The sequence below is a fragment of the Lepus europaeus genome, chromosome 9, assembly GCF_033115175.1.
Source record: "Lepus europaeus isolate LE1 chromosome 9, mLepTim1.pri, whole genome shotgun sequence".
Classification (NCBI taxonomy): domain Eukaryota; kingdom Metazoa; phylum Chordata; class Mammalia; order Lagomorpha; family Leporidae; genus Lepus; species Lepus europaeus.
The window spans coordinates 72,439,844-72,455,314 of NC_084835.1; the positions used below are offsets into that span (position 1 = coordinate 72,439,844).

The 15,471-nt window shown below is 41.7% G+C and overlaps 1 protein-coding gene across 3 annotated transcripts in view; it reads right to left on the minus strand.

Annotated features, from left to right (window-relative positions):
• Positions 1-15,471, minus strand: part of OSBPL1A (oxysterol binding protein like 1A) — a 229,282-nt gene that overhangs the window by 99,199 nt on the left and 114,612 nt on the right. The window lies entirely within an intron of this gene.

A 15,471-nucleotide genomic window follows, 5' to 3' on the forward strand; every position in this document is an offset into this window, starting at 1 on the left:
AAAGACTTCAGAGTGACAACAGAGAATTACTCACAGGAGTTGAAAATTACTTGCTTTTGATCCAGTTCAACTGCAACATCAGAAATGAAAACCGCCGTGTTATAGATACACGGATGAATGAGCAAAATTACTAAGCTAATTTTGTTCTTCCCGTGGGGCCTTTTCTCACAACAGCTTAGCTAATGAAAATAGATTAACAACTAGCAAACAAATTCAGCTCAAATGATCAGGATTGTAGTATAAAAAAGTATATTAGTCAATTCAGAAATGATAAAAACTTTACACAGAAAATCTCTCTGAAAATTAACCTTCAAATTAGGAAACCAGTTTCAGCAAAGTAATTAAAACCATTTTAAATATTTACAATATGCACCACATCAAAGCATAAGATGCAATTCCCCAATTTATTTCCAAATACCTAATGAAGGGAAATGAGTTGTCCAGTAATGACCATAAACATCTTAATTTCTACTTCTGAATTCCTTATTTTGGTTTCAGCTCCACGTTCTGCCTTTAATTTAGTACAGAGGACAGACAGATGGCAGAAACGGCAAGGCCTGTTCTGCTCTTCAGTCCTCTGGAGAGGTGAGCTCCCTCTACCTGACTTAGAGCCTCTTCACCTTTGCAGCTCACTAAGACCCTCCCTCTAAAATTCAATGAACTGAATCCTTGCGAAACAATACATACTGGGTTTAATAGGGACACTTTCACCTAGTTTTGTAATGGAGCTCTGGAAAAGACCACCATTCCTTAAAATCTCACTCTATTTCTAGCACTAACACGTCACTAGAAAAGAAGCCACTGTGTGTGCTTCAAAATCTCTCCTTCATAACAGGCTTCTAGACTGATAGATGTTCCAAATGGCAGAAGTGCACTGGTGGCGCTGGGTATGGACTTTCCTCTCCCCACCCTGAGGGGTCCTCAAGGTCCAAGCCTACAGGCTGTTCCACCAGTATGGAAAGCACTGGGTAGGGTGGCTTCCAGGTCCAGGGAGCACAGAACTCGCACCTGCTCATCGCATGATTTACTCGGCTGAATCTAACCCTTTCCCTTCCTGATGGTGCCCTCTTGTGCGCTCCTTCCCAAGGCCTTGCAGGCTTCTCCATGGCCATGCAGATTCCAGATCCCTGCGTGGCTGGGATCCTGAGCCACACACCAGGTATGGCACTATGAGCATCCCACATGTGGCCTAAAACACAGCATTACTGAAGCACTCGGTTCAGAGCACAAACAGGGTTAAACATTTATTATCTTGGGAAGCGTGCCAGTCCTCAGGCACCTTAGTGTTTATCATTACAGCAACTAGACTATAATTATTAGAGTTCTGATGACATAAAAATAGTAATAAATGTAAAGCAGTAATGAGCAGAAAAGACACCAAAACTGAAAATTTACTGATATAATTCAATGTTTAAAAAAATGAAAAATACTTGTGACTATTCCTATAACTGCAACATCCTTTGAGGAGAGGAAACACTCACGCTATGGGTAAAATTGTGAAAAATAGAAAAGCTGCTCCTCTTCCACCTGGCGGGTTAAATGATTCGGTTACTGTAAACAGGGACTGCAAATTGAGCACAAGTTGCAAATTGATCCTTTCTTTGAATGGAAAAGATCTAGCGGCACTGTTGTATTTGTAGATTCCAAAAGCAACACTGCGAGAAGATCCAGACTGTTTCATCTCTGCCCACCCTCTCTGTGGTTTGATCATTTTAAATAGCCAAAAAATCGAAAGAAAAACCACAGAAGTGCTGCTGACACTGTAACCTTTACATGTAAAAATCAATTGAGTCATCATCTCTATTTGATAAAATACTAGCATTTTAACATCTAAATTCATTTAGCAGATTTCAACAAAATGACAAAATAACTGACCAAGGTCCAAAAATACTCGGTTTCCTCAAGAAAAGCTTATTCAAATTCAATTCCTTCCTTATCTATCTAAAATAGGTAGCACATCACTTCACTCCTGCTGCATCTATCTCTTTCCTCACTTGCTCTAACCATGTTCTATTTCTCACTGCTTTTTTATTGATTTGAGGGTGCTTTCATTAGTTTCAAGCCTAACAGGGTTGTTTGCAATGAAGACCCCTTACTACAAAACCACCCACAAAATGGCAATTTCTCCCATCATGTAAGTGCTGTGTATGACAGCACACAGGTATAGATCACAGAGACGGTACTAGTAATAGGCTCTCTCTCTCTCCTTGCTTTGGCACAGCAGCTAAGAGCATATTTTACTGCCATTAACACTTTGCAGTCATTAGCAAAGGTCACTGGTACGGAGTACTTTCAAATCCTCTGCCCTCGCAATACTTCAGAACAGTGAAGGGAATCTTGCATGCAAAGTGAATGGAGCACTGCTGACAAAGTTAGGCAGAGCCTTAGCTTCAGAACAGGTTCACCTGACTTTTACACTATGCTTCCAAACTCCCCCTTGCTAGCTTAGAAACTATGTTGTAACAGAATCATCACATTGTGTGTAATGCCTCTTCCTTACAAAGTCCAGAATTTCCCTCACAGAAGTAGCAGACCTCAACATGTGTTTATAATTATTTCACATAATTATAATTATTCTAGAAAATTTCTAGAATAAGGGTGACATTTTAACTTTCAAATAACAGAAATAAAACATATATCGGCCGGTGCTGAGGCTCAATAGGCTAATCCTCCGCCTGTGGCGCCAGCACACCGGGTTCTAGTCCCGGTCGGGGCGCCAGATTCTGTCCTGGTTGCTCCTCTTCCAGGCCAGCTCTCTGCTATGGCCCGGGAAGGCAGTGGAGGATGGCCCAAGTGCTTGGGCCCTGCACCCACATTGGAGACCAGGAGAAACACCTGGCTCCTGGCTTCGGATCAGCGTGGTGCACCGGCCGCAGCAGCCATTGCAGGGTGAACCAACTGCAAAAGGAAGACCTTTCTCTCTCTCTCTCTCTCTCTCCTATCCACTCTGCCTGTCAAAAAAATTTTTTTAAAAAATTAAAGAAAACATATACCCTCAGCCTATGTGCCTTTCCCACAACAAAAATAAATGTAGAATTAAGTCAACATAAATGTTAACCATTTCATTAGGAAAAAGTTAAGGACTGAATCACCACCTGCTTGACAGCACACGCTGTTAATGTGTGTAGTCCCTTAAAAGGAAACAGAAAGTTTAGCCTATCCAGTAGTCTCTCTTGAAACCACTTCAATATGGCAGTCTTTCATTTCAATTCATACAAGGAGGTGGAATTCACAGTGAACACTTCCCAAGTGAATGGATGCCAGCAAAAGAACCCAGAATTTTAAAAACAGCCATGTGCTAGCCAGCTCATACATATCTTATCTATTCTCTGATACTATAAAGTGCCCTGTTATTTACCTGTTTTACAGAAGTTAAAAGAGACAGAGATAATCATTAAATCTGGCAAAGACATGTTACTCAGTGGGGATTGGTGATTAGCATTCACAGAACACTGTGTGCAATTACCCATTTATAGGAGGTGAAATTTTGGCCCCAATGGTCAATCTGGTGTAGCTCTTTGAACTGGTCACACACTGGTCAGTTCAACAGCACTGGCCTTATTCATATCTTGTTATTTCATGTATAGCTACAATAACAGAGAACGTTTACATACTGAAAAATTACATCTTAGCTTTTAAAAAAACACCAACTTACCCAGTTTTATCTGTTGGTTAAGGAACAACACTGACATTTCTGTGGTTATAGGATCAAGAACATTTATTTCAAAAACTTTTTTCAAAGTAGATGTCTTGGGCAACACTACTTTTGCCAAGAAGCCAAAAAGTTAAAACATCTGAGTGTGGTCATTTAGAAAGTTACTAAAAGCTCTTCCACCCACCAGTCCATCTACCACATTGTTTAGGCAGGAGAGGATGGCGCTCCCATGCAGAATGCAAAGGGTCAATGTTACCTCTGTATACACAGTTGAATCACACTCTCATTTCCACGTTTAGGAAATTAAGCATTGTCTGAGGCATGGTGAAGAATGGAAACACATCCTCATGTTAGTTTAGTATACACTTGCTTTGACAGATTTACACAGTGCTGTGTGCACATTAAATTTCAGTTTTCGGGGCTGGCGATGTGATGCGGTGGGTTAATTGCTCTGGCCTGAAGCGCCGACCTCCTACATGGGTGCTGGTTCGAGACCTGGCTGCTCCACTTCTGATCCGGCTCTCTGCTATGGCCTGGGAAACCAGTAGAAGATGGCCAAAGTCCTTGGGCCCCTGCACCCATGTGGGAGACCCGGAAGAAGCTCCTGGCTCCTGGCTTCAGATCGGCACAGCTCCAGCCATTGAAGCCAATTGAAGCGGATGGAGGACCTCTTTCCTTCTCTCTCTTTCTGCCTTTCCTTTGTGTAACTCTGACTTTCAAATAAATAAATCTTTAAAAAATAAATTTCAGAGTTTTCATGGACCCTAATGCCCTTCTATGCCATCCATCATTGCTTTTTAAATATAATTTTTTCTCATTCCGGAAACCTTTTCTTTGAGTCCTTCCTACCACTAGGTAACATGACTCATTCAAGAATATTAAAAAATTAAGAATAAATCTCCCTTAGGGATCAAGGTAGGTTTATCTGAGACGAGGAAACTGCAGTGAAGCAAGGTTGTGCACGGATAAGGTGGACTTGGGTAGAGACTGCACACAGCTTACAGATCACTCTGAGAGCCCTGGCTTTAACTCTGAGTGAAATGAAAAGCCACTAGAGAAGAAGCAGCGGTAATATTATTTTTATGTACATTTTAATATGATTGTCCTGGTTGTAATGCTGAAGGGACCTGGGGCAGCAGGGAGAAGGGGAGGCAGACCAAGAGTAGAATAGAAAAGATTCCTTAAGACTCTACTGTAACAGCTAGAATAGAAGATGAGTGATAGCAATCAAAGTTTGAGAATTGGTCAGATTGTGGATACATTTGAAAAGGAAGCCTAAATGATTTGCAGACACAATGATGCAGGAGAAAGGAGGAATCCAAGATGATTGTATGGTTTTGGCCTGAGCAACTAGAAGGACAGGATCATTGCTACCTAACACAGGAAAGATTGCAGGAGGAACAAGGACCACAAGAAGTGCAGGTATTCACGAACAGGTTACATTCTAGGCTATAAGACTAGATAGAATCATCAAGGGTGAAAGAGAGAAAGGAGAAGAAACCCAAGGATCGAAACCAAGTAGGAGATGACAGAGAACCAGTAAAGACACCACCCCACCCCAAAAAAAAAGAGGAAAGAGAATTAACATGAAAAACAAGAACACATGGATCTTGAAAGCCTAAAAGATGTATTTCACAAAGGAAAAAGCAATTAACTACATTAAACACCGAGGAGAGGTCAGAGAACAAAAAAATGCCACTGGATTCAGCGACAAGGAAGACAATGGTGACTTCCACAACGGCAATGTCAGTGAGCGTTAGAAGGATGGTGGAGGCCGGCGCCGTGGCTCAGTAGGCTAATCCTCCGCCTTGTGGTGCCGGCACACCGGGTTCTAGTCCCGGTCGGGGCACCGATCCTGTCCCGGTTGCCCCTCTTCCAGGCCAGCTCTCTGCTGTGGCCAGGGAGTGCAGTGGAGGATGGCCCAAGTGCTTGGGCTCTGCACCCCATGGGAGACCAGGAGAAGCACCTGGCTCCTGCCATTAGAACAGTGCGGTGCGCCAGCCGCAGCACGCTACCGTGGCGGCCATTGGAGGGTGAACCAACGGCAAAAGGAAGACCTTTCTCTCTGTCTCCCTCTACTGTCCACTCTGCCTGTCAAAAAATAAATAAATAAATTTTAAAAATTAAAAAAAGAAGGATGGTGGAGTGGGTGACACAGACAGATTACAGCCTTTCCTACCAAGTTCTGTTTTACAGGAAGGAGAGAATTGAGGCAGCTTGTGGAGCTCAATAAGGCTTTATTTTTTTAAAGATTTAATTTATTTGAAAGACATAGTTACAGAAAGAGAATGGGAGGGATAGAGAGATCCTCCATCCATAAGTCCACTCCCCAAATGCCCACAATGGCGAGGGCTGGGCCAGGATGAAGCTGGAAGCCAGGAGTTTCTTCCAGTCTACCACATGGATGCAGGTGCCCAAGGACTTGGGCCATCCGCCACTACTTTCCTAGGCACATAAGCAGGGAGCTGGATTGGAAGTGGAGCAGCCAGGACTCAAACTAGTGCCCATATGGGATTCTGGCATTGCAGGTGGCAACCTAACCTGCTATGTCACAACGCTGGCACCTCCATAAGGTTTTTATTACACAGGAAGATCTAGTCTGCTTCTACACTAACGGGAAAGGATCAACAGAGAGAGGGCAATTAGTGATGCAGGAGAGGAAGAATTGCTCAAATGTTCCTGAGTTTGCAAAAGGAGATGGAATCTAATCCATGGTATACATACGGTCTTTACTAAGGGCATGGTAATTCATCCTAACTGCAGGAAAAGTGATGCATGTATGTGCACAGATTCATACGGCAGGGACCCTCGACATGATTTTCTTCTAATTGCTTCTGTTGTCTCAGTGCATATTAGAAATGCAGAGAACAAGAAACAGAGAACATGAGGAAACAGAGAGGGTCCCAGCACAAGACGCAGTAAGAAGCTTCTAGTCTCCAACATTATGCACAACTTGAAAAAAAAAAAAAAAAAGTACACCAAAGATTGAAAAATAAGCCGAGTTCCATGGCTCTTTGAAGCCTCTCTCACGGTAATCTGTTCAACCAATGCATGACAACTTTGTTTACAGTTGACTGTGACTAGTCCTCGGTACCATTAAAACATACTACATTTCTAACAGGCACTGTCAAGTTCCTCAATCTGGTTCAAGTGAAGAAGAAAGGAAATCCCATTCTGAATTACCTCCTCTTGGCACTCAGGCCCCCCCAGATGAGAGAGGATGAGGATGTGCGTAGTTGTTGACTTGCTGACATGCTGGAAATGACCTCAGTGGAGATTGCTGGACAACAGTTTCTGATAATAATTTGTTTGCTCAATGACTTCCAAGATGTACCTTCAGACATTTATATGAAGGCAAAATTTGGGGATAATCTCATGTCTAAGACAAAGCCCAATAAACATGCAGACATATTTTGGGGGAAAAGAAATATTGGTTTGGGGCTTAGAGGTAGGTGATAATGATACATGGAAAAATCAATATAAACCCAGAATAGCTGACACTTATTTCTGTCGGAATGAATTAAAAATAACCACCCATAAAAATAAAATGGTAAGGGGCAGGCTCTGTGGTGCAGTAGGTTAATCCTCCGCCTGCGGTGCCGGCATCCCATTTGGGCATCGATTCTAGTCCCGGCTGCTCCACTTCCAACCCAGCTCTCTGCTATGGCCTGGGAAACCAGTAGAAGATGGCCCAAGAGTTTGGGCCCCTGCACCAGCGTGGGAGATTGGCAAGAAGCTCCAAGCTCCTGGCTCCTGGCTTCGGATCGGCACAACTCTGGCTGTTGCGGCCATTTGGGGAGTGAACCATTGGAAGGAAGACCTTTCTGTGTTTCCCTCTCACTGGCTATAACTCTACCTCTCAAATAAAACAAATAAAAATCTTTAAAAATAAATAAATAAAACGGAAGGCCAATGCTATGTACAAATGAGAATACAACCAGTTTCATTTTTACATATGTTAAAACGCAGAAAACAGAAGCATTCCTTTTGAAACACAAGTAGGGTTTGCTTGCTGGTATACTATGCACCCTATACAAAGCGATCACTTTGTTAATGGCTTTGGCATTTAGAATCATTTTCTCCTCAACTATGAAGCTGAACCACTTGACACTGATGGTAACATTCACATAGGGAACTTCTACTATAACTTAAATTCTCTGTCAATATATGTTTTACAATCCAGGAATAGCACTCACAAAGTTATACTACTAAAAGTGTTGTGTACTTCAACGTATAATTTCCAAATAATTCCAGGTTGTAGTATAATATTTAAAATTTCAACAAGCTTTTTTGTGTCATGTAAAACGGACAATGGAATGTTAACCAACACAAAATGATAGGTATTAAACATATTTTAATGTAATGTAAAGAACTATATTGGCTATTTAAAAACAGTAAAATTCTCAATCCACCTATTCAATAAAAGATACTGCAATTTTTAAAAACCTGCTTTTAAAAATCAATCTTCTTAATGCTTTACTGGGGCCAGTGGTATGGCACAGTGGTTTTGGGCCACCACCTGTGATGCCAGCATCCCATATCAGAGCTGGGGTTTGATTTCTGGCTGCTCCACTCCTGATCTAGCCTGGGAAAGCAAAAGACGGCCCAAGCACTTGGGTCCTGCTATCCACATGGGAGGCATGGATGGCATTCCTGGCTTTGACCCGGCCCAGCCCTGGCTATTGGGAGTGAACCAGCAGATCAAAAATATCTTTGTCTCTTCCTCTTTAATTCACTTTGCTTTCAAATAAATAGATCGAATCTTTTTTAAAAAATCTGTTCCCGGTTGTATCCTGTGTGCCTATGAAACACACTCAAATGCAAGTGCTGAAAAAAATTTTTAAATGAATATTTGAAAATCAATCAATAAGCCGGCACCGTGGCTTAACAGGCTAATCCTCCACCTTGTGGCACTGGCACACCAGGTTCTAGTCCCGGTTGGGGCGCCGGATTCTATCCCAGTTGCCCCTCTTCCAGGCCTGCTCTCTGCTATGGCCCAGGAAGGCAGTGGAGGATGGCCCAAGTCCTTGGGCCCTGCACCCGCATGGGAGACCAGGAGAAGCACCTGGCTCCTGGCTTCGGATCAGCGTGATGAGCCGGCCACAGCAGCCATTGGAGGGTGAACCAACGGCAAAAAGGAAGACCTCTGACTCTCTCTCTCACTATCCACTCTGCCTGTCAAAAAAAAAAAAAAAAATCAACCAATAAATAAATATAAGGTATACAATACAACAGCCAAGGTAGAGGAGGGGATGAGTGATTCAAGACAGCTTTTCATGATAAGATCTCTTTAAACAGTATTAAGTATTTCAAACTTTACCAAGAAGGATATAATTTGAGAATAGGGCCTTTGGCAAAAATGTCTCTGAAAATTTCAATAATGTTAACTTCACTATGAGTTGATCTGGGGCCGGCGCTGTGGCACAGCAGGTTAATGCACTGGCTTAAAGCACCAGCGTCCCATATGGAAACCGGTTCGAGTCCCGGCTGCTCCACTTCTGATCCAGCTCTCTGCTATGGCCTGGAAAGCAGAAGATGGCCCAAGTCCTTGGGCCCCTGCACCCATGTGGGAAACCCAGAAGAAGCTCCTGGTTCCTGGCTTCAGGTGGGGGTAGCTCCAGCCATTGCAGCCAACTGGGGAGTGAACCAGTGAATAGAAGACTTCTCTCTCTCTCTCTGCCTCTCCTTCTCTCTCTGTGTAACTCTGACTTTCAAATAAATAAATAAATGTTTTAAAAAAAAATTGAGTTGATCTAGCAAAAAAAAAAAAAAGTTACTGAATTCCTGATCATTTGCGTAAAAACACTCTTCTATGTACCTAGTACTATTTCTATTTATCTACTACTCCAAGGTCACATGCACAGCATTTTACAATTTAAAAAAGCATCTTTGGGGCCGGCGCTGTGGCATAGCGGGTAAAGCCACCACCTGCAGTGCCGACATTCCATGTGGGCACTGGTTCAAGTCCTGGCTGCTCCACCTGCTATGGCCTGGGAAAGCAGCAGAGGATGGCTCAAGCGCTTGGGCCTCTGCGCGGGAGACCTGGAGGAAGCTCCTGGCTTCAGATCAGCGCAGCTCTGGCCATTGCGGCCAACTGGGGAGTGAACCAGCAGATGGAAGACCTCTCTCTCTCTCTGCCTCTCCTTCTCTCTTCTGTGTAACTCTGACTTTCAAGTAAAATAGATAAACATGAAAAAAAAGGCACCTTTTACATACCACTTGTTCATTAAATCCTAACATTCTTAGGAAGAAAGTACAGATAAAAGGACATGAGTATAAAATGAAGATCAGAAAGTTTAAGTTGCTGAAGGTTACCAAGATCTTGTAAAAGCAAATCCAACAAGCTGTCCAGCCTGTGATACTGCCAGTAATTCTTTAGCTACACAGCAATGTTGATGGAAATAGGTCATCATGGGTCTTAAAAGTAGAAGGACTCACTTGCTGTCTTTTAGATGCTAGGTTACTTGACTGTTAGGCAAATGGCAGAGGGGCTAGTAGAGGAAGTGCAAAGTCACCTGGACTATAGCAGAGCATTTGTTAACACCATCCTTTAGATTTCCTGTCAGGGATCACAGCAGTGGCAAGTGACAAATTCATTGGGTAGAATAAACGCCCTCTAGAACAGCTTCTCAGTTCAAGCACTGGTCCATCCTGTTCCAAAGTGCTGCTCAGAGCGCAGGTTCCCAACAAGAGCCAGCTCTCGGGATCACTTCAGATTACCATATGTGTGTGTCTTAATAAGATGGCCCGATTTCAGCCGTACTCACTACATACTTCCAAGAATGAGCGAGACTGGGTACTAAGACTGCTGCTGTTCTTTTTCCTTAGAGTTCCTCAGCTCACTACCGGCAACACTGCCCCCTACCAAAAGTTGACATTTCTCAGTCCCCCTGGCAGCTACAGCCCATGACTAAGCAAGTATTGTGTAGAACTTACCAGAGCTACTTAAAGGGAAGGACTCTCACTCCTTTTCTCCACCCTTTCCTCCTTCCTGCTTAATAGAATATTTGATACTTGGCAATGGTTCCTGACACCTGAACTGCCACACTAGGCCCAGAGGGACCGCCTCCTCTTGTCTTCTTTAAGGTGACAAAAACATAAGTTTTTAATGTAAGCATTATTTGGTTTGAGATTTTTTTTTTTTGCTTGTTAAATGGTAACAACACTAATATATGTAATGTTTTATAACCACCACAGACTATTCTCTTATGAATCCTTGATTAAAACTATTTTGAAGAGGCTCTAGTATTCTGGCATAGTGGGTAAAACCACCACCTGTGATGCTGGCATCCTATAGGATGCCTGTTCAAGTCCTGGTGCTCTGCCTCCAATCAAACTCCCTGCTAATGCACCTGGAAAAGCAGTGGAAGATGGCACAAGTGCTTGGGCCCCTGCACCCATGTGGGAGATCCAGAACTCCTGGCTTCCTCCTGGCCCAGCCCTGGCCCTTGCAGCCATTGGATAGTGAACTAAAGGATAGAAGATCTCTCTCTTTTTGGGTACAAGTTAAGGCTCAAATCAAACTAAAGCTTTTTAAAATATTAAAAGTAGTTTTGTTTGAATTCTTTCCTGAAGACTATTTGGTTTGCTTTTTTTAACCATATTTCATCTCCATTTCCTTTTTGTAGAATTTCTGTAAGCCACCAACAACCGCTTCTCCCTCCCTAAAGAAATGCCCTTCTCTGTAAAATAAGAGAAAACTGAAAGAAAAAAATGTAAAAGAAATAAAAATATTTGACCATTTAATAACACTAAAAAGAGATCACTCTTTTTGTAATTTTACCTTTCAAATAAAATATTTTAAAAATATATTTTGAAGAACCTCAGTTTAATAACACACACACACACACCCCAAAAGCACAAGCAAGGAAACTTTAAAGCTTTGGTGCAAAGACCACCATCAACAAAGTAAAAAAAAAAATACAAAATGGGAGAAAATATTTGCAAATCAATTATCTGATAAAGGTTTAACATCTAGATTATACAAGTATACACAAATGAAGAACTCTTATAATAACCTAATAAAAAATGGGCAAAGGACTTGAACAGACATCTGTCCAAAGATGATCATACAAATTGCAACAAGCACATAAAATGATGTTCAACATTTAATGTATATTAGAGTAATGTACATTGTAACCATAATGAGAGATAACTTCATACCCCCTAGAATAGCTATGATTTTTTTAAAAAAGAAAAATAGAAGTAGGTATTTACCTTAGCAATTAAGACTCCCTCACCCTCTTGGAGCACCTGAGTTCAATACTTGGCTCTGGCTCCTGTATCCAGCTTCCTGCTAATGAGAATCCTGGGAAGTAGCACAGATGGTCAAGTAACTGGGTTCCTGCAACCCATGTGGGAGATCTTGAGTCCTGGCTCCTGGCTTTGGCAGTAAAGGGGAATGAACTATTGATATGTGCTCAAAATAATTACATTGTCTCATCTCTCAAAAAGCATATACTATATGATTCCATCAATATAAAATTCCTACTAATCCCTGGTATCAGAAAGCTACTGGTTACCTGTGAACAGAGATGGAAGAAAAAACACAAAGTATGACTCAGAGGTAGGAAAGAATGGAAATATTCCTTATGTCAATTTAGGTGATGGATATAAACATATATAGATGGATGTAAATGTAGGAGCATATGTCAAACCTCATTAAACTATAATATACTGCCATTTCCTGCTCATCTATTATAGCTTAATAAAGTTACAACTTACAAAAAGAGTAACAGGAATGGCATGGTAAAGACTGCTCATATAATGACAATGGGATTTAAAACAATCTTTTTCTAATGTTGTCTTTAAAATATTTTCAGAATAGCTATGATGAAGAAAAATCCCTACTGTTATTATTGAGAACAATGTAGGATATTAAGCAGCACTGTAAGCTATATATTTTTATGTTTACACCCCAATATAAATAAATTGAAACACCAAACTCTTACCAGTGGCTGCTGGATTCTGATATTTAAATCCTATATACTTGACAGAAAATAACTTGATATACTCCTGTACCTTACATATATACATCTCATATATACATTTTATAACTGGTAAAATTTTCAAAATGTATCTATTTAGGAACTGATGTTTACATCATCAAATCTGTAACACATCAAAGTGAAACAATGTTTCCAAGGTGCTGGTAAATAGTGCGGAACACATGGTTTTCTCAGATGTCTAGTATGGGAGCCCATGGTTGCAAAGCTCCTACCTAAAAATAACTACTCTTATATAATCACCACAGACTTGTGTTTTTATATATCCTTGAAATACATTTCTTTTTAGAGACATACTGCTGTAGAAAAGTTTAATCATAACCTGACCAAGCCTTATTTTCAGAAGTGATGTAGAAGCTCTAAGTTAACAGAAAGTTATAGGTAACTGAACCACAGCAACTGTAATTTAAATGACATGTGTTGTGATTCCATATATTGCATGTGTCTGTATGTGTTTTAATTTTCACTTAAGCTAGAGAGAGAGAGAAAGAGAGAGAAAGTTCCATTCTCCAGTTCATTTCCCAAATGTCCACAATAGCCAGGGCTGGGCCAAGCTTAAGTTAGGAGCCCAGAACCCAATCTGGGTGTCCCACATTGGTGGCAAGGATGCAAATACTTGAGCCATCACCTGGTGTCTCCCCAGATATGCATCAGCAGGAAACTAAATCAGAAGCAGAGGTGGGTCAGAATCAGCCTTTAAGGCTTCCTGGTCTGTCTGAAAAGCCAAGACACTGTGGCAAAAAATATTCTACATGAAGGATCTCTGTGAGTGAGACCCCTGCAGAAGAGGCCATCAAAGAAGGATGAACTTTTCTCTAAAGGGAGGAAAGAACTTCTACTTTGTTTACGGCCTTGTCTAAATATTGATGGAGTTTGTGGACTCAAAAGGCTTCCAAAACCTAGGCAGCCCGTGACAAGAGCCTTGGGTAGTCACTGATGTCATACATAGGAGTGTTGTTAAATTAACAACAGGAGTCACTGTGTACTAACTCCCCATTGTAGGACCTCTGTCCTCAATGAGTTGTATTATGAGAGTTAACTGTAAAACTAGTTCCCAGTTTGTGTGTGTGTCTGTGTGCAAACTGTTGAAATCTTTACTTTGTATAGAGTTGGTCTTCTGTGTACAAAGTTAATTGAAAATGAATCTTAATGGAGAATGGGACTAGAAAGGAGAGAGGGAGGAGGAGGAGGGGTGGGAGGGTGGGAATGGTGGGAAGAATCACTATATTCCTGAAGTTGTACTTTTGAAATTTGTATTCTTTAAAAAATAAATTAAATGAACTAAAAAAAAAAAAAAGCAGGGGTGGGACACATTGGAGTGAACCAGGCACTCCAATGTGGCATTTTAACCACTAAGCTGAATGCACACCCCTATAGAGAACATTTCTTGTATGGGTGATGAGATGCCCATTTCCCTGATCTGATCAATACACATTGTACACATGTACTTAAATAGCACATGGTCCCCCATAAATATGCACAATTATTATGTATCAGTTAAAACAAAAACAAAAATATGTATTAAACACAGAACATTTCTATTACCTCTTCCCACAAATTCTTAAGATCTGTTTCACAATCATTTTCCCTTTCTCTCCGCTCAGATCATTTCTCTGCAGCCCACTATTTGGACAGCTCTGCTAATACAAACTTCAAGAGCAAATACTGTTGTTTTAATAACCCGCATTTTATTTTTACAAAACAAAAATTTGTGAGCAAATAAAATTGTATATAAAATAAAATACTGATTAAGCAGCCAAAATAATTTGAAAATTCCCAAAGTCCTAAAACAATAATCCTGACTTCTTTTTTCCCTTCTCCAGGTAGAACTAAATTTTTTTCTGATCTTTTCAAAAGGAAAAAAAAAAAAAAAAAACTGAGGGATGACTGTGAACTTGGTCTCAAGTATCCCTTTCATATCCAGTAGTAACTCCTGAGCAACTCAGAGTCAATTATTCCACTGTACTCTTCACCCAACAAATATTTATCAACCACCTACACCATGCCACCCTCGCCAGGAGGTTGGCAGTGAATAAAACAGACAACAATTCCCGCACTCATCAAACTTACAGCCTACTGTGGGGAAGGAAGGAAGGCCAACCAGTGAAAAATACTAAGTGCTGTCGACGGTGTAAAACACTGCAGACAAAAACATGGCTGTGAAGACGAAAGGAGTGCTGGGGGTCAGGGTTGTCATCTTACACAGGCAGCCAGAAGGCTCGCTGAGCCACCACTGGATTCAGGGCTGAATGTGGGAGGCACAGCGCCAGGCAAGCAGCTGGGATGATGTTCTGCCCACAAGAGCAAGGGTTCTGAGGCAGGCCTGGGCTCTCGAGTTATGGGACAGTGGGAGGCCTCTGTCCTCACTACACAGGAGAGTGAAGGTGCATGGAGGCCCAACCTGGAGGGCAGCACAGCCTACCACAGCAGGTGGCAGGCACTCAGGATGCAAAGTCAACCCAGAAGCCATGCTCTGCACCCGCAGCCAGGGAGACACAAGCCTTATTTCTTTCTGGATGGCACATTTTAAGAAAAAAACTTAAGATGGGTAAGTAAAGCACCAAAGAAGGGAAGGATGTGGAAAGTTCGACAGAGCGGCATCCCAGAAAGAAACAAGATGGTCTAGGGAAATAATTTACTCCAAATAGTTAAAGAGCTGTCACAAGAGGACCTGTGCCCTGCCGTGATGTCACAGGGCACAGCCCAAGAGCCACGAATTCTCGCAAGGCGGGGAAAACGATTTTACTTCACACTGGTTCCCCAGTGCAATGGATGCTTTTTAGAGACAACTCATGTAGAACAGCAGGAGCA